This window comes from Pseudophryne corroboree, unplaced genomic scaffold (assembly GCF_028390025.1).
Source record: "Pseudophryne corroboree isolate aPseCor3 unplaced genomic scaffold, aPseCor3.hap2 scaffold_783, whole genome shotgun sequence".
In the NCBI taxonomy this organism is placed as follows: Eukaryota; Metazoa; Chordata; class Amphibia; order Anura; family Myobatrachidae; genus Pseudophryne; species Pseudophryne corroboree.
The window spans coordinates 144,304-163,499 of record NW_026970362.1 but is presented as its reverse complement, the minus strand read 5'-3'; the positions used below and the strand labels follow the sequence as shown (position 1 = coordinate 163,499).

Below are 19,196 nucleotides of genomic sequence, written 5' to 3'. Positions count from 1 at the left end.
GAGGCCTCCGGTGTCCGGTGACTGGCTTCCTCTACATGGCGGGCGCCCATCTTGGTACCGGGATCCTCCAGCTGCAGGCTCCTCCCCTTACATGGTTCTACTAGGGCGCATGCGCAGTAGGGAGGGGCGGGATTGGCGCGCGCTCCCGATACTAAAAGAACCAACGTGATCAGAATTGTAACTGCCATCGATGGTTAAAGTCTGATCCGATGGTGCCGCAAATTATCGATGTATGACATTGATTTGGCGTAATCTCGTTTTTGCGCATGCGCGTCGTTTCTTTTAGTGTGTATGCTGGAGCCGGGGACGGGGGCAGCGGATATAGCGCTACCATCGATGGCGGAAACCTGTCTGTCTGTTTTTCTATCATCGATGGTAGATGTATTGTACATGGTCACTCATGGTATTCAGACGATGACCAGGAGCCGGGCGTACCGCGTGTGACCGCTGTATATATGTGTGTGTGTATAATGTACAGTGCTGTGTATGATATAGGGTGCTGTGTGTGTATAATGTACAGTGCTGTGTATGATATAGGGTGCTGTGTGTATAATGTACAGTGCTGTGTATGATATAGGGTGCTGTGTGTGTATAATGTACAGTGCTGTGTATGATATAGGGGTGCTGTGTGTATAATGTACAGTGCTGTGTATGATATAGGGTGCTGTGTGTGTATAATGTACAGTGCTGTGTATGATATAGGGTGCTGTGTGTATAATGTACAGTGCTGTGTATGATATAGGGTGCTGTGTGTGTATAATGTACAGTGTATGATATAGGGTGCTGTGTGTATAATGTACAGTGATGTGTATGATATAGGGTGCTGTGTGTGTATAATGTACAGTGTATGATATAGGGTGCTGTGTGTATAATGTACAGTGATGTGTATGATATAGGGTGCTGTGTGTGTGTATAATGTAGTGTATAATATAGGGTGCTGTGTGTGTATAATGTACAGTGCTGTGTATGATATAGGGTGCTGTGTGTGTATAATGTACAGTGCTGTGTATGATATAGGGTGCTGTGTGTGTATAATGTACAGTGCTGTGTATGATATAGGGTGCTGTGTGTATAATGTACAGTGCTGTGTATGATATAGGGTGCTGTGTGTGTATAATGTACAGTGCTGTGTATGATATAGGGTGCTGTGTGTATAATGTACAGTGCTGTGTATGATATAGGGTGCTGTGTGTGTATAATGTACAGTGTATGATATAGGGTGCTGTGTGTATAATGTACAGTGATGTGTATGATATAGGGTGCTGTGTGTGTATAATGTACAGTGTATGATATAGGGTGCTGTGTGTATAATGTACAGTGATGTGTATGATATAGGGTGCTGTGTGTGTATAATGTAGTGTATAATATAGGGTGCTGTGTGTGTATAATGTACAGTGCTGTGTATGATATAGGGTGCTGTGTGTATAATGTACAGTATATGATATAGGGTGCTGTGTGTATAATGTACAGTGTATGATATAGGGTGCTGTGTGTATAATGTACAGTGTGTGATATAGGGTGCTGTGTGTGTATAATGTACAGTGCTGTGTATGATATAGGGTGCTGTGTGTATAATGTACAGTGTATGATATAGGGTGCTGTGTATATAATGTACAGTGCTGTGTATGATATAGGGTGCTGTGTGTATAATGTACAGTGTATGATATAGGGTGCTGTGTGTATAATGTACAGTGCTGTGTATGATATAGGGTGCTGTGTGTGTATAATGTACAGTGTATAATATAGGGTGCTGTGTGTGTATAATGCACAGTGATGTGTATGATATAGGGTGCTGTGTGTGTATAATGTAGTGTATAATATAGGGTGCTGTGTGTGTATAATGTACAGTGCTGTGTATGATATAGGGTGCTGTGTGTATAATGTACAGTATATGATATAGGGTGCTGTGTATGATATAGGGTGCTGTGTGTATAATGTACAGTGTATGATATAGGGTGCTGTTTGTATAATGCACAGTGTGTGATATAGGGTGCTGTGTGTGTATAATGTACAGTGCTGTGTATGATATAGGGTGCTGTGTGTATAATGTACAGTGTATCATATAGGGTGCTGTGTATATAATGTACAGTGCTGTGTATGATATAGGGTGCTGTGTGTAATGTACAGTGTATGATATAGGGTGCTGTGTGTATAATGTACAGTGATGTGTATGATATAGGGTGCTGTGTGTGTATAATGTACAGTGCTGTGTATGATATAGGGTGCTGTGTGTATATAATGTACAGTGTATGATATAGGGTGCTGTGTATATAATGTTCAGTGCTGTGTATGATATAGGGTGCTGTGTGTATAATGTACAGTGTATGATATAGGGTGCTGTGTGTATAATGTACAGTGCTGTGTATGATATAGGGTGCTGTGTGTGTATAATGTACAGTGCTGTGTATGATATAGGGTGCTGTGTGTGTGTATAATGTACAGTGTGTGATATAGGGTGCTGTGTGTATAATGTACAGTGTATGATATAGGGTGCTGTGTGTATAATGTACAGTGCTGTGTATGATATAGGGTGCTGTGTGTGTATAATGTACAGTGTATAATATAGGGTGCTGTGTGTGTATAATGCACAGTGATGTGTATGATATAGGGTGCTGTGTGTGTATAATGTAGTGTATAATATAGGGTGCTGTGTGTGTATAATGTACAGTGCTGTGTATGATATAGGGTGCTGTGTGTATAATGTACAGTATATGATATAGGGTGCTGTGTATGATATAGGGTGCTGTGTGTATAATGTACAGTGTATGATATAGGGTGCTGTTTGTATAATGCACAGTGTGTGATATAGGGTGCTGTGTGTGTATAATGTACAGTGCTGTGTATGATATAGGGTGCTGTGTGTATAATGTACAGTGTATGATATAGGGTGCTGTGTATATAATGTACAGTGCTGTGTATGATATAGGGTGCTGTGTGTAATGTACAGTGTATGATATAGGGTGCTGTGTGTATAATGTACAGTGATGTGTATGATATAGGGTGCTGTGTGTGTATAATGTACAGTGCTGTGTATGATATAGGGTGCTGTGTGTATATAATGTACAGTGTATGATATAGGGTGCTGTGTATATAATGTTCAGTGCTGTGTATGATATAGGGTGCTGTGTGTATAATGTACAGTATGATATAGGGTGCTGTGTGTATAATGTACAGTGCTGTGTATGATATAGGGTGCTGTGTGTGTATAATGTACAGTGCTGTGTATGATATAGGGTGCTGTGTGTGTGTATAATGTACAGTGTGTGATATAGGGTGCTGTGTGTGTATAATGTACAGTGCTGTGTATGATATAGGGTGCTGTGTGTATAATGTACAGTGTATGATATAGGGTGCTGTGTATATAATGTACAGTGCTGTGTATGATATAGGGTGCTGTGTGTATAATGTACAGTGTATGATATAGGGTGCTGTGTATGATATAGGGTGCTGTGTGTGTATAATGTACAGTGCTGTGTATGATATAGGGTGCTGTGTGTATAATGTACAGTGTATGATATAGGGTGCTGTGTATATAATGTACAGTGCTGTGTATGATATAGGGTGCTGTGTGTATAATGTACAGTGTATGATATAGGGTGCTGTGTGTATATAATGTACAGTGTATGATATAGGATGCTGTGTGTATAATGTACAGTGTATGATATAGGGTGCTGTGTGTATAATGTACAGTGTATGACAGGGGTGGCCAGACTTTTGGAGTCGGTGATCTACTGTGAAAGCTAAAAAGCTTTTGTGATCTACCTAGGAGGAATAATAGCGCGCGCCGCAGGCGCGCGCGCAAAAAAAGGGGCGTGGCATAACAAAAAGTGGGCGTGCTATAACTAAAAATGGGCGTGGTATAACAAAAAAAAAGGGACGTAGCCTTGCTGCGCAGAGTGTAATGACTACCTCACGCAAAATAACACATTGGCCCCCACAGGTAAAAACCTCAAACACATATGCCCCCAGTGCCAGATACACATGCCCCCACAGTGCCAGATATGCCCCCACAGTGCCAGATACACATGCCCCCACAGTGCCATGTGCCCACAGTGCCAGATATGCCCCCACAGTGCCATGTGCCCGCAGAGCCAGATATGCCCAGTGCCACATATGACCCCACAGTGCCAGATATGCCCCCACACTGCCAGATACAGATATGCCCCCACAGTGCCATGTGCCCACAGAGCCAGATATGCCCAGTGCCACATATGACCCCACAGTGCCAGATACAGATATGCCCCCACAGCGCCAGATTACAGATATGCCCCCACAGTGCCAGATATGCCCCCACAGTGCCATGTGCCCGCAGTGCCAGATATTCCCCCAGTGCCACACATGACCCCACAGTGCCAGACATGCCCCCACAGTGTCATGTGCCCGCAGAGACAGATATGCCCCCAGTGCCACACACGACCCCAAAGTGCCAGACATGCCCCCACAGTGCCAGATATGCCCCCAGTGCCAGATATGCCCCCACAGTGCCATGTGCCCGCAGAGCCAGATATTCCCCCAGTGCCACACATGACCCCACAGTGCCAGACATGCCCCCACAGTACCAGATATGCCCCCACAGTGCCATGTGCCCGCAGAGCCAGATATGCCCCCAGTGCCACACATGACCCCACAGTGCCAGACATGCCCCACAGTGCCAGATATGCCCCCAGTGCCAGATATGCCCCCACAGTGCCATGTGCCCGCAGAGCCAGATATTCCCCCAGTGCCACACATGACCCCACAGTGCCAGACATGCCCCCACAGTGCCATGTGCCCGCAGAGCCAGATATGCCCCCAGTGCCACACATGACCCCACAGTGCCAGACATGCCCCACAGTGCCAGATATGCCCCCAGTGCCAGATATGCCCCCACAGTGCCATGTGCCCGCAGAGCCAGATATTCCCCCAGTGCCACACATGACCCCACAGTGCCAGACATGCCCCCACAGTGCCATGTGCCCACAGAGCCAGATATGCCCCCAGTGCCACACATGACCCCGCAGTGCCAGACATGCCCCAGTGCCAGATATGCCCCCAGTGCCAGATATGCCCCCACAGTGCTATGTGCCCGCAGAGCCAGATATTCCCCCAGTGCCACACATGACCCCACAGTGCCAGACATGCCCCACAGTGCCAGATATGCCCCCAGTGCCAGATATGCCCCCACAGTGCCATGTGCCCGCAGAGCCAGATATGCCCCCAGTGCCACACATGACCCCACAGTGCCAGACATGCCCCACAGTGCCAGATATGCCCCAACAGTACCAGATATGCCCCCACAGTGCCATGTGTCTGCAGAGCCAGATATTCCCCCAGTGCCAGACATGTATAGATTATAGAACAGCTCACCGTTGGTGTGTGGTGAGCGCAGCGCGCGCCTCTCCTGCCTGCTGCTCCCGTTCTGCCTCCTCAGTCTGACGGCAGCGTGTATGGCTCAAATCAGGTGCCGGTCCGCGAGCTCTCATTGGCTAACGAACCGGCACCTGATTTGAGCTATACACTCGGCCGTCAGACTGTGAGGAGACAGAGCGGGAGCGGAGGGCAGGAGAGGCGCGGCTTCGGGTGGCTGGGCGGCGGATCGCGATCGACTGGTCGCATGTCCGCGATCGACCAGTCGATCGCGATCGACTGTTTGGCCACCACTGGTGTATGATATAGGGTGCTGTGTGTATAATGTACAGTGCTGTGTATGATATAGGGTGCTGTGTGTGTATAATGTACAGTGTGTGATATAGGGTGCTGTGTGTATAATGTACAGTGCTGTGTATGATATAGGGTGCTGTGTGTATAATGTACAGTGTATGATATAGGGTGCTGTGTATATAATGTACAGTGCTGTGTATGATATAGGGTGCTGTGTGTATAATGTACAGTGTATGATATAGGGTGCTGTGTGTGTAATGTACAGTGTATGATATAGGGTGCTGTGTGTGTATAATGTACAGTGTATGATATAGGGTGCTGTGTGTGTATAATGTACAGTGTATGATATAGGGTGCTGTGTGTGTATAATGTACAGTGCTGTGTATGATATAGGGTGCTGTGTGTGTATTATGTACAGTGTATGATATAGGGTGCTGTGTGTATAATGTACAGTGTATGATATAGGGTGCTGTGTGTATAATGTACAGTGTGTGATATAGGGTGCTGTGTGTATAATGTACAGTGTATGATATAGGGTGCTGTGTGTATATAATGTACAGTGTATGATATAGGGTGCTGTGTGTATAATGTACAGTGTATGATATAGGGTGCTGTGTGTATAATGTACAGTGTATGATATAGGATGCTGTGTGTATAATGTACAGTGTATGATATAGGGTGCTGTGTGTGTATAATGTACAGTGTATGATATAGGGTGCTGTGTGTGTATAATGTACAGTGTGTGATATAGGGTGCTGTGTGTATGATGTACAGTGTATGATATAGGGTGATGTGTGTGTATAATGTACAGTGTGTGATATAGGGTGCTGTGTGTATATAATGTACAGTGTGTGATATAGGGTGCTGTGTGTATAATGTACAGTGCTGTGTATGATATAGGTTGCTGTGTGTATAATGTACAGTGTATGATATAGGGTGCTGTGTTTATAATGTACAGTGTATGATATAGGGTGCTGTGTGTATAATGTACAGTACTATGTATAATATAGGGTGCTGTGTGTTTAATGTACAGTGTATGATATAGGGTGCTGTGTGTGTATATAATGTACAGTGTATGATATAGGATGCTGTGTGTATAATGTACAGTGTATGATATAAGGTGCTGTGTGTATAATGTACAGCACTGTGTATGATATAGGGTGCTGTGTATAATGTACAGGGTGTGATATAAGGTGCTGTTTGTATAATGTACACAGTGTATCATATAGAGTGCTGTGTGTGTATATAATGTACAGTGTATGATATAGGGTGCTGTGTGTATAATGTACAGTGTGTGATATAGGGTGCTGTGTATAATGTACAGTGTATGATATAGGGTGCTGTGTGTGTATATAATGTACAGTGTATGATATAGGATGCTGTGTGTATAATGTACAGTGTATGATATAGGGTGCTGTGTGTATAATGTACAGTGTATAATATATAGGGTGCTGTGTGTATAATGTACAGAGTATAATATAGGGTGCTGTGTATGATATAGGGTGCTGTGTGTATAATGTACAGTGTATAATATAGGGTGTTGTGTGTATAATGTACAGTGTATGATATAGGGTGCTGTGTGTGTATAATGTACAGTGTATGATATAAGGTGCTGTGTGTGTGTATAATGTACAGTGTGTGTATGATATAGGGTGCTGTGTGTATAATGTACAGTGTATAATATATAGGGTGCTGTGTGTATAATGTACAGAGTATAATATAGGGTGCTGTGTATGATATAGGGTGCTGTGTGTATAATGTACAGTGTATAATATAGGGTGTTGTGTGTATAATGTACAGTGTATGATATAGGGTGCTGTGTGTGTATAATGTACAGTGTATGATATAGGATGCTGTGTGTATAATGTACAGTGTATGATATAGGGTGCTGTGTGTGTATAATGTACAGTGTATGATATAGGGTGCTGTGTGTGTATAATGTACAGTGTGTGATATAGGGTGCTGTGTGTATGATGTACAGTGTATGATATAGGGTGATGTGTGTGTATAATGTACAGTGTGTGATATAGGGTGCTGTGTGTATATAATGTACAGTGTGTGATATAGGGTGCTGTGTGTATAATGTACAGTGTATGATATAGGGTGCTGTGTTTATAATGTACAGTGTATGATATAGGGTGCTGTGTGTATAATGTACAGTACTATGTATAATATAGGGTGCTGTGTGTTTAATGTACAGTGTATGATATAGGGTGCTGTGTGTGTATATAATGTACAGTGTATGATATAGGATGCTGTGTGTATAATGTGCAGTGTATGATATAAGGTGCTGTGTGTATAATGTACAGCACTGTGTATGATATAGGGTGCTGTGTATAATGTACAGGGTGTGATATAAGGTGCTGTTTGTATAATGTACACAGTGTATCATATAGAGTGCTGTGTGTGTATATAATGTACAGTGTATGATATAGGGTGCTGTGTGTATAATGTACAGTGTGTGATATAGGGTGCTGTGTATAATGTACAGTGTATGATATAGGGTGCTGTGTGTGTATATAATGTACAGTGTATGATATAGGATGCTGTGTGTATAATGTACAGTGTATGATATAGGGTGCTGTGTGTATAATGTACAGTGTATAATATATAGGGTGCTGTGTGTATAATGTACAGAGTATAATATAGGGTGCTGTGTATGATATAGGGTGCTGTGTGTATAATGTACAGTGTATAATATAGGGTGTTGTGTGTATAATGTACAGTGTATGATATAGGGTGCTGTGTGTGTATAATGTACAGTGTATGATATAAGGTGCTGTGTGTGTGTATAATGTACAGTGTGTGTATGATATAGGGTGCTGTGTGTATAATGTACAGAGTATAATATAGGGTGCTGTGTGTATAATGTACAGTGTATAATATAGGGTGCTGTGTGTATAATGTACAGAGTATAATATAGGGTGCTGTGTGTATAATGTACAGAGTATGATATAGAGTGCTGTGTGTATAATGTACAGTGTATAATATAGGGTGCTGTGTGTATAATGTACAGAGTATAATATAGGGTGCTGTGTGTGTATATAATGTACAGTGTATGATATAGGGTGCTGTGTGTGTATAATGTACAGTGTATGATATAGGGTGCTGTGTGTGTATAATGTACAGTGTATGATATAAGGTGCTGTGTGTGTGTATAATGTACAGTGTGTGTATGATATAGGGTGCTGTGTGTATAATGTACAGAGTATAATATAGGGTGCTGTGTGTATAATGTACAGTGTATAATATAGGGTGCTGTGTGTATAATGTACAGAGTATAATATAGGGTGCTGTGTGTATAATGTACAGAGTATGATATAGAGTGCTGTGTGTATAATGTACAGTGTATAATATAGGGTGCTGTGTGTATAATGTACAGAGTATAATATAGGGTGCTGTGTGTGTATATAATGTACAGTGTATGATATAGGGTGCTGTGTGTGTATAATGTACAGTGTATGATATAGGGTGCTGTGTGTGTATAATATACAGTGTATAATATAGTGTGTTGTGTGTATAATGTAGAGTATAATATAGGATGCTGTGTATGATATAGGGTGCTGTGTGCATAATGTACAGTGTATGATATAGGGTGCTGTGTGTATATTGTACAGTGTATGATATAGGGTGCTGTGTGTATAATGTACAGTGTGTGATATAGGGTGCTGTGTGTATAATGTACAGTGTATAATATAGGGTGCTGTGTGTATAATGTACAGTGCTGTTTATGATATAGGGTGCTGTGTATAATGTACAGTGCTGTGTATGATATAGGGTGCTGTGTGTTTAATGTACAGTGTGTGATATAGGGTGCTGTGTGTGTATAATGTACAGTGTATAATATAGGGTGCTGTGTGTATAATGTACAGAGTATAATATAGGGTGCTGTGTATGATATAGGGTGCTGTGTGTATAATGTACAGAGTATAATATAGGGTGTTGTGTATGATATAGGGTGCTGTGTGTATAATGTACAGTTTATAATATAGGGTGCTGTGTGTATAATGTACAGTGTATGATATAGGGTGCTGTGTGTGTGTGTATAATGTACAGAGTATAATATAGGGTGCTGTGTATGATATAGGGTGCTGTGTGTATAATGTACAGTGTATAATATAGGGTGCTGTGTGTATAATGTACAGAGTATAATATAGGGTGCTGTGTGTGTATATAATGTACAGTGTATGATATAGGGTGCTGTGTTTGTATAATGTACAGTGTATGATATAGGGTGCTGTGTGTATAATGTACAGAGTATAAAATAGGGTGCTGTGTGTATAATGTACAGAGTATAAAATAGGGTGCTGTGTGTATAATGTACAGTGTATAATATAGGGTGCTCTGTGTATAATGTACAGTGCTGTGTATGATATAGGGTGCTGTGTGTATAATGTACAGTGTATGATATAGGATGCTGTGTGTATAATGTACAGTGTATAATATAGGGTGCTGTGTGTATAATGTGCAGTGTATGATATAGGGTGCTGTGTGTATAATGTACAGGATATGATATAGGGAGCTGTGTGTATAAAGTACAGTGCTGTGTGTAGGATATAGGGTGCTGTGTGTATAATGTACAGTATATGATATAGAGTGCTGTGTGTATAATGTACAGTGTATAATATAGGGTGTTGTGTATAATGTACAGTGTATGATATAGAGTGCTGTGTGTATAATGTACAGTGTATGATATAGGGTGCTGTGTGTGTATATAATGTACAGTGTATGATATAGGGTGCTGTGTATATATAATGTACAGTGTATGATATAGGGTGCTGTGTGTATATATAATGTACAGTGTATGATATAGGGTGCTGTGTGTATATAATGTACAGTGTATGATATAGGGTGCTGTGTGTGTATATAATGTACAGTGTATGATATAGGGTGCTGTGTGTATATAATGTATAGTGTATGATATAGGGTGCTGTGTGTATATAATGTACAGTGTATGAAATAGGGTGCTGTGTGTATATAATGTACAGTGTATGATATAGAGTGCTGTGTGTATAATGTACAGTGTATGATATAGGTTGCTGTGTGTATAATGTACAGTGTATGATATAGGGTGCTGTGTGTATAATGTACAGTGTATATTATAGCATACCTCCCAACATGACCCTTTCCAAGAGGGACACAATACTCTGCTGCTGGACTTCCCTCATAATGTATGATTGCCGGCACCTCTGGTAAAACACCTTTCTTATCCATTAACCTGTTCAACACAGGTGATGGCAATCGTAGAGAAAGAGAAAAGTACAGTGCTGTGTATGATATAGGGTGCTGTGTGTATAATGTACAGTGCTGTGTATGATATAGGGTGCTGCGTGTATTATGTACAGTGTGTGATATAGGGTGCTGTGTGTGTATGATATAGGGTGCTGTGTGTATAATGTACAGAGATGTGTATGATATAGGGTGCGGTGTGTGTATAATGTACAGTGTATGATATAGGGTGCTGTTTGTATAATGTACAGTGCTGTGTATGATATAGGATGCTGTGTGTATAATGTACAGTGTATGATATAGGGTGCTGTGTGTATAATGTACAGTGTATAATATAGGGTGCTGTTTGTATAATATAATATAGGGTGCTGTGTGTGTATAATGTACAGTGTATAATATAGGTTGCTGTGTATGATATAGGGTGCTGTTTGTATATAATGTAAAGTGTATGATATAGGGTGCTGTGTGTATATAATGTACAGTGTATGATATAGGGTGCTGTGTGTATATAATGTACAGTGTATGATATAGGGTGCTGTGTGTATAATGTACAGTGTATGATATAGGGTGCTGTTTGTATATAATGTAAAGTGTATGATATAGGGTGCTGTGTGTATATAATGTACAGTGTATGATATAGGGTGCTGTGTGTGTATATAATGTACAGTGTATGATATAAGGTGCTGTGTGTGTATATAATGTACAGTGTATGATATAGGGTGCTGTGTGTATATAATGTACAGTGTATGATATAGGGTGCTGTGTGTATAATGTACAGTGTATGATATAGGGTGCTGTTTGTATATAATGTAAAGTGTATGATATAGGGTGCTGTGTGTATATAATGTACAGTGTTTGATATAGGGTGCTGTGTGTATAATGTACAGTGTATGATATAGGGTGCTGTGTGTATAATGTACAGTGTATGATATAGGGTGCTGTGTGTGTATAATGTACAGTGTATAATATAAGGTGCTGTGTGTGTGTGTGTGTGTGTATAATGTACAGTGTATGATATAGGGTGCTGTGTGTATAATGTACAGTGCTGTGTATGATATAGGGTGCTGTGTGTATAATGTACAGTGCTGTGTATGATATAGGGTGCTGTGTGTGTATAATGTGTGTATTGTATTGTACCGGCACAGGAGGTCTCTTAGCACTGTACATCATACACACAGCACCCTATATCACACACAGCACTGTACATCATACACACAGCACCCTATATCATACACAGCACTGTACATTATACACACAGCACCCTATATCATACACTGTACATTATACACACAGCACCCTATATCATACACTGTACATTATACACACAGCACCCTATATCACACACTGTACATTATACACACAGCACCCTATATCATACACTGTACATTATACACACAGCACCCTATATCATACACTGTACATTATACACACAGCACCCTATATCACACACTGTACATTATACACACAGCACCCTATTTTATACTCTGTACATTATACACACAGCACCCTATATTATACACTGTACATTATACACACAGCACCCTATATCACACACTGTACATTATACACACACAGCACCCTATATCACACACTGTACATTATACACACACAGCACCCTATATCACACACTGTACATTATACACACAGCACCCTATATCACACACTGTACATTATACACACAGCACCCTATATCACACACTGTACATTATACACACAGCACCCTATATCACACACTGTACATTATACACACAGCACCCTATATCACACACTGTACATTATACACACAGCACCCTATATCATACACTGTACATTATACACACAGCACCCTATATCACACACTGTACATCATTTATGGGCAATTTACTCCCTAACTGGTGCTGCGCATAGGTCCACCATTGCAGTGACATGGGCTGCAGAGGCTATTGAAGCGTGGGCTCAGGAGCTGGAGGCGGAGTTGCCGTCCAACGCTTCTGATCATGCTAGACAATGCCTGTCATCTATTGTCACAGCGTCTCATTACATTAAGGAGGCGGCTTCTGATGCCGGTATCCTGGAGGCCAAGGCTTCTACTACGTCCATTTTGGCTCACCGGATTCTCTGGGTACGGTCCTGGTCGGTAGATCTGGACTCTAAGAAACCCCTGGAGGTACTCCCTTTTAAGGGAGACATTCTTTTCGGAGAAGACCTCAACAAGATAGTGGCTGACTTAGTTTCTGCTGAAACAGCATGTCTACCTAATACTGCTCCTTAAGTGCCGAAAGCTTAGAGTACTTCCTTTCGCTCCTTTCGTCCTTCAGGGAAAGCAAAAGGTCAGGCGTACCAAAAACAGGCTCGCACTTCCAATCCCAATAAGCCCTAACCCAAACGGGCCTGGGCTGCCCGTCAGCCTGCTTCCAAAACTTACAAGCCTGCCGCATGACTGGGCGGGCCTCCCTCTGGGGGATCCCAGGGTGGGAGGCCGACTTCTAAGGTATACCCAGGAATGGTTGAAGACCACTTCCGATGCCTGGGTACGGGAAGTCGTCACTCCAGGTTACGCCGTATCCTTCAAGAAGCGTCCCCCTCATCGATTTTGCCTGACAGACGTCCCTTCGGATCAGGTGAAGGCAAAAACTCTTAATTCGGTGGTACAGTCCCTCCTGAACACAGGAGTGGTAGTACAGGTGCCTCTGGTTCAGAGAGGCAAGGGGTACTATTCACCCGCTGTTCCTAATCCCGAAAACGAATGGGTCCTCCCGGCCCATTCTCAACCGCAAGTCCTTGAGCAGATTTGTGAGGGTCTCCAAGTTTCGTATGGAAACTCTTTGCTCTATTGTTCTGGCCTTGGAACCTGGGGATTATATGGTCTCCCTGGACATACAGGATGCTTACCTGCATATTCCTATTGCAGTGTCGCATTAGCAGTACCTGAGGTTTGCGGTTGGCAACCTCCATTACCAATTTCGGGCGTTAACTTTTGTTTTGACCACGGCTCCGTAAGTCTTCACCAAGGTCATGGCAGTAATGAAGGCTGTGCTCTGCCGTCAAGGGGTCAGGATCCTACCGTACCTGGACGACTTGTTGATCCTGACAAATTCCCCAGAGATTCTCTTACGTCATCTAGATTTGACTATCCGGTTTCTGCAAGCCCATGGGTGGCTTATCAACTGGAAGAAATCTTCCCTGGTCCCTGCTCAGAGCATGGTGCACCTGGGGGCGTTGTTGGACTCTCATAACCAGCGGTTGTTCTTGTCTCAGGAGAAAGTCCTGAAGCTTCAGGACAGGATTCAATGCTTCCTATCTCGTCCCCGCGTGTGTCGGTACATTCGGCAATGCAAGTGCTAGGTCTCATGGTGTCGGCTTTCGACATGGTGGAGTACGCTCAATTCCATTCCCGCCCTTTGCAGAAGCTGATTCTTGCAAAGTGGGACGGCCTGCCTAACTGGATCAGGTTTCAAATGATCTCCTTGTCTCCGGAGGTCCGTCTGTCACTGAGCTGGTGGCTTCAGGACCAACGATTGAGCAGGGGTCGTCCCTTCTGGATCTCCAACTGGGTTCTTCTGACGACGGATGCCAGTCTGAGAGGTTGGGGCGTGGTGTTGGAGCAACACTCCTGATAAACATTCTGGAATTGCGGGCGGTGTTCAACTCATTGAACTTGGCCCAGCATTTAATACAGAACAGACCTGTTCAAGTACAGTCGGACAACGCCACCATGGTGCCATACATCAATCATCAAGGCGGCACTGGAAGCAGCATGGCAGTGAGGGAAGTATCACGGATTCTTCAGTGGGCGGAAATGCCATCTGTCAGCCATATCGGCAGTGTTCATTCCGGGGGTCCTAAACTGGGAAGCGTACTTTCTCAGTCATCGGGATGTACGCGCTGGAGAATGGAGCCTCCATCCAGATGTGTTTCAACTCCTCGTGGACAAGTGGGGCCTTCCAGATGTGGACCTGATGGCATCTCGACACAATCACAAGGATCCGGTTTTCGGAACAAGGACAAGGGATCCTCAAGCAGTGTTCGTGGACGCACTGGCAATTCCATGGAACTTTCGGCTGCCATACGTGTTCCCTCCGGTGTCACTCCTGCCCAGCGTAATAAGGAAGTTCAAGCAAGAAGGAGGAATCCTACTGCTGATGGCTCCAGCGTGGCCCAGACGGCATTGGTTCTCAGACCTTCAGGGTCTCTCGATAGAGCGTCCTCTTCTACTTCCACAATGACCAGATCTCCTTGTTCAGGGCCCCTGTGTATATCAGGATTTAGCACGGTTGGCTTTTTTACGGCGTGGTTCTTGAAGCTTCCGTCTTAAGGGCCAAAGGATTTTCTGTGGCGGTCATTCAAACCATGTTGAAGGCTGGAAACCATCTTCTGCTCTGATTTGCCATAGGGTCTGGAATTCTTACTTTGCTTGGTGCGCATCTAACAATCATGACGCTTACAAGTTTAGTACGGCCAAACTTTTGGCCTTTCTACAACAGGGCCTGGACTTAAGCCTTCATCTGGCTTCCATCAAGGTTCATATTTCTGCCTTGTCGGTTTGGTTCCAGAGAAAAATTGCAACTTTACCTGATATTCATACATTCACTCAGGGTGTGTTGCAGATTCAACCTCCTTACGTCCTGCCGGTGGCTCCTTGGGACTTGTCGTGGTTCTGGAGGCGTTGCAAGAGTCTCCGTTTGAGCCTCTTGAATCGGCAGACCTTAAGTGGCTTTCTCTTAAGGTGTTGTTTCTGCTGGCTATTGCCTCTGCTAGACGGGTGTCGGATTTGGGTGCTTTGTCCTGTAATTCACCATATCTGATTTCTCTGACGTCCTAAGTGGATGCTGGGACTCCGTAAGGACCATGGGGAATAGCGGCTCCGCAGGAGACTGGGCACAACTAAAGAAAGCTTTAGGACTACCTGGTGTGCACTGGCTCCTCCCACTATGACCCTCCTCCAGACCTCAGTTAGAATCTTGTGCCCGGCTGAGCTGGATGCACACTAGGGGCTCTCCTGAGCTCCTAGAAAGAAAGTATATTTAGGTTTTTTATTTTTCGTGAGATCTGCTGGCAACAGACTCACTGCAGCGAGGGACTAAGGGGAGAAGAAGCGAACCTACCTAACTGGTGGTAGCTTGGGCTTCTTAGGCTACTGGACACCATTAGCTCCAGAGGAATCGACCACAGGACCCGACCTCGATGTTCGGTCCCGGAGCCGCACCGCCGGCCCCCTTACAGAGCCAGAAGCAAGAAGTATTCCGGAAAATCGGCGGCAGAAGACTTCTGTCTTCAACAAGGTAGCGCACAGCACTGCAGCTGTGCGCCATTGCTCCTCATGTACACCTCACACTCCGGTCACTGATGGGTGCAGGGCGCTGGGGGGAGGGGAGCCCTGAGGGCAATATAAGACACCTTGGCTGGCAAATCATCACAATATATAGTCCCAGGGCTATATATGTGATAAATTACCCTGCCAGAATCCATAAAAAAGCGGGAGAAAAGTCCGCCGAAAAAGGGGCGGGGCTTCTCCCTCAGCACACTGGCGCCATTTTCTCTTCACAGTGTAGCTGGAAGACAGTTTCCCAGGCTCTCCCCTGTAGTTTTCAGGCTCAAAGGGTTAAAAAGAGAGGGGGGGCACTAAATTTAGGCGCAATATATGTATACAAGCAGCTATTGGGGAAAATTCACTCAGTGATGGTGTTAATCCCTGCATTATATAGCGCTCTGGTGTGTGCTGGCATACTCTCTCTCTGTCTCCCCAAAGGGCTTTGTGGGGTCCTGTCCTCAGTCAGAGCATTCCCTGTGTGTGTGCTGTGTGTCGGTACGGCTGTGTCGACATGTGGGATGAGGAAGGTTACGTGGAGGAGGAGCAGAGGCCGATAAATGGGATGTCGCCCCCTGTGGGGCCGACACCAGAGTGGATGGATAGGTGGAAGGTATTAACTGACAATGTCAACTCCTTACATAAAAGGCTGGATGACGTAAAACAGCGGTGGGACAGCCGGCTTCTCAGCCCGCGCCTGCCCAGGCGTCTCAAAGGCCATCAGGGGCTCAAAAAAACGCCCGTTACCTCAGATGGCAGACACAGATGTCGACACGGAGTCTGACTCCAGTGTCGACGAGGTTGAGACATATACACAATCCACTAGGAACATCCGTTACATGATCTCGGCAATGAAAAATGTGTTACGCATTTCTGACATGAACCCAAGTACCACATAAAAGGGGTTTTATTTTTGGGGAGAAAAAGCAGCCAGTGTTTTGTTCCCCCATCAGATGAATGAATGAAGTGTGTAAAGTAGCGTGGGTTCCCCCGATAAGAAACTGGTAATTTCTAAAAAGTTACTGATGGCGTACCCTTTCCCGCCAGAGGATAGGTCACGTTGGGAGATATCCCCTAGGGTGGATAAGGCGCTCACACGTTTGTCAAAAAAGGTGGCACTGTCGTCTTAGGATACGGCCACTTTGAAGGAGCCTGCTGATAAAAAGCAGGAGGCTATCCTGAAGTCTGTATATACAAACTCAGGTACTATACTCAGACCTGCAATTGCCTCAGCATGAATAGTGCTGCTGCAGCGTGGTCTGATACCCTGTCAGATAATATTACTACTCTAAGACAGGGATAATAGTTTGCTAACATAGAGCATATTAAAGACGTCGTCTTATATATGAGAGATGCACAGAGGGATATTTGCCGGCTGGCATCCAGAATTAAGGCAATGTCCATTCTGCCAGGAGAGTATTAGAAACCCGGCAGTGGACAGGTGATGCTGCCTGTAAAATGCACATGAAGATTCTGCCTTATAAGGGTGAGGAATTGTTTGGGGATGGTCTCTGGGACCTCGTATCCACAGCAACAGCTGGGAAGAAATTTTTTTACCTCAGGTTTCCTCACAGCCTCAGAAAGCACCGTATTTTCAGGTACAGTCCTTTCGGCTTCAGAAAAGCAAGCGGGTCAAAGGCGCTTCCTTTCTGCACAGAGACAAGGGAAGAAGGAAAAAGCTGCACCAGCAGCCAGTTCCCAGGATAAAAAATCTTCCCCCGCTTCCTCTGAGTCCACCGCATGACGTTGGGGCTCCACAGGTGGAGACAGGTGCGGTGGGGGCGCATCTCGGGAACTTCAGGGACCAGTGGGCTTGCCCACAGGTGGATCCCTAGGTTCTGCAAATAGTATCACAGGGATACAGGCTGGAGTTCGAGGCGACTCCCCCTCGCCGTTACCTCACATCAGCCTTGCCTGCTTCCCTCGGAGAAAGGTAGTACTGGCGGCAATTCACAAGCTGTACTTCCAGCAGGTGAAATCAAGGTACCCCTCCTTCAACAAGGCCGGGGTTACTTTTCCAAAATGTTGTGGTACCGAAACCAGACGGTTCGGTGAGACCCATTCTAAAATTGAAAGCCTTGAACACTTATATACGAAGGTTCAAGTTCAAAATGGAATCGCTCAGGGCGATTATTGCAAGCCTGGAGAATTTCATGGTATCACTGGACATCAAGGATGATTACCTGCATGTCCCTATTTACCCTCTTCACCAGGAGTACCTCAATATTGTGGTACAGGATTGTCATTACCAATTCCAGACGTTGCCGTTGCTCTGTCCCCGGCACCGAGGTATTTACCAAGGTAATGGCCGAAATAATTATCCCGTACTTGGACGATCTCCTTATAAAGGCGAGGTCCAGGGAGCAGTTGTTCGTCGGAGTAGCACTATCTCGGGAAGTGCTACAACAGCACGACTGGATTCTGAATATTCCAAAGTCGCAGCTGGTTCCTACGACGCGTCTACTGTTCCTGGGTATGGTTCTGGACACAGAACAGGATAAAAAGGGTTTCTCCCGGAGGAGAAGTCCAAGGAGTTGTTGTCTCTAGACAGAGACCTCCTAATACGTATACAGGTGTCGGTGCATCAATGCACGCGAGCCCTGGGAAGGATGGTAGCTTCTTACGAAGAAATTCCATTCGCCAGGTCCCATGCAAGGATTTTCCAGTGGGATCTGTTGGACAAGTGGTCCGGGTCGCATCTTCAGATGCATCGGCGGTTAACCCTGTCTCCAAGGGTCAGGGTGTCGCTGTTGTGGTGGCTGCAGAGTGCTCATCTTCTAGGGGGCCGCAGATTCGGCATACAGGACTGGGTCCTGGTGACCACGGATGCCAGCCTTCGAGGCTGGTGGGCAGTCACACAGGGAAGGAACTTCCAAGGCTATGGAAAAGTCAGGAGACTTCCCTACACATAAATATTCTGGAACTGAGGGCCATTTACAATGCCCTAAGTCAGGCTAGACCCCTGCTTCAACACCGGCCGGTGCTGATCCAGTCAGACAACATCACGGCGGTCGCTCATGTAAACCGACAGGGCGGCACA

The 19,196-nt window shown here is 44.5% G+C and overlaps 1 protein-coding gene across 1 annotated transcript in view; it reads left to right on the top strand.

Moving 5' to 3' along the window:
* The first annotated feature begins 202 nt into the window (after positions 1 to 202).
* Positions 203 to 19,196, top strand: part of SYT11 (synaptotagmin 11) — a 100,805-nt gene continuing 81,811 nt past the window's right edge. Inside the window, exon 1 of the mRNA XM_063954892.1 lies at positions 203 to 230. The gene's annotated coding sequence lies outside the window, so the exon portion shown is untranslated. The remainder of the gene's footprint in view (positions 231 to 19,196) is intronic.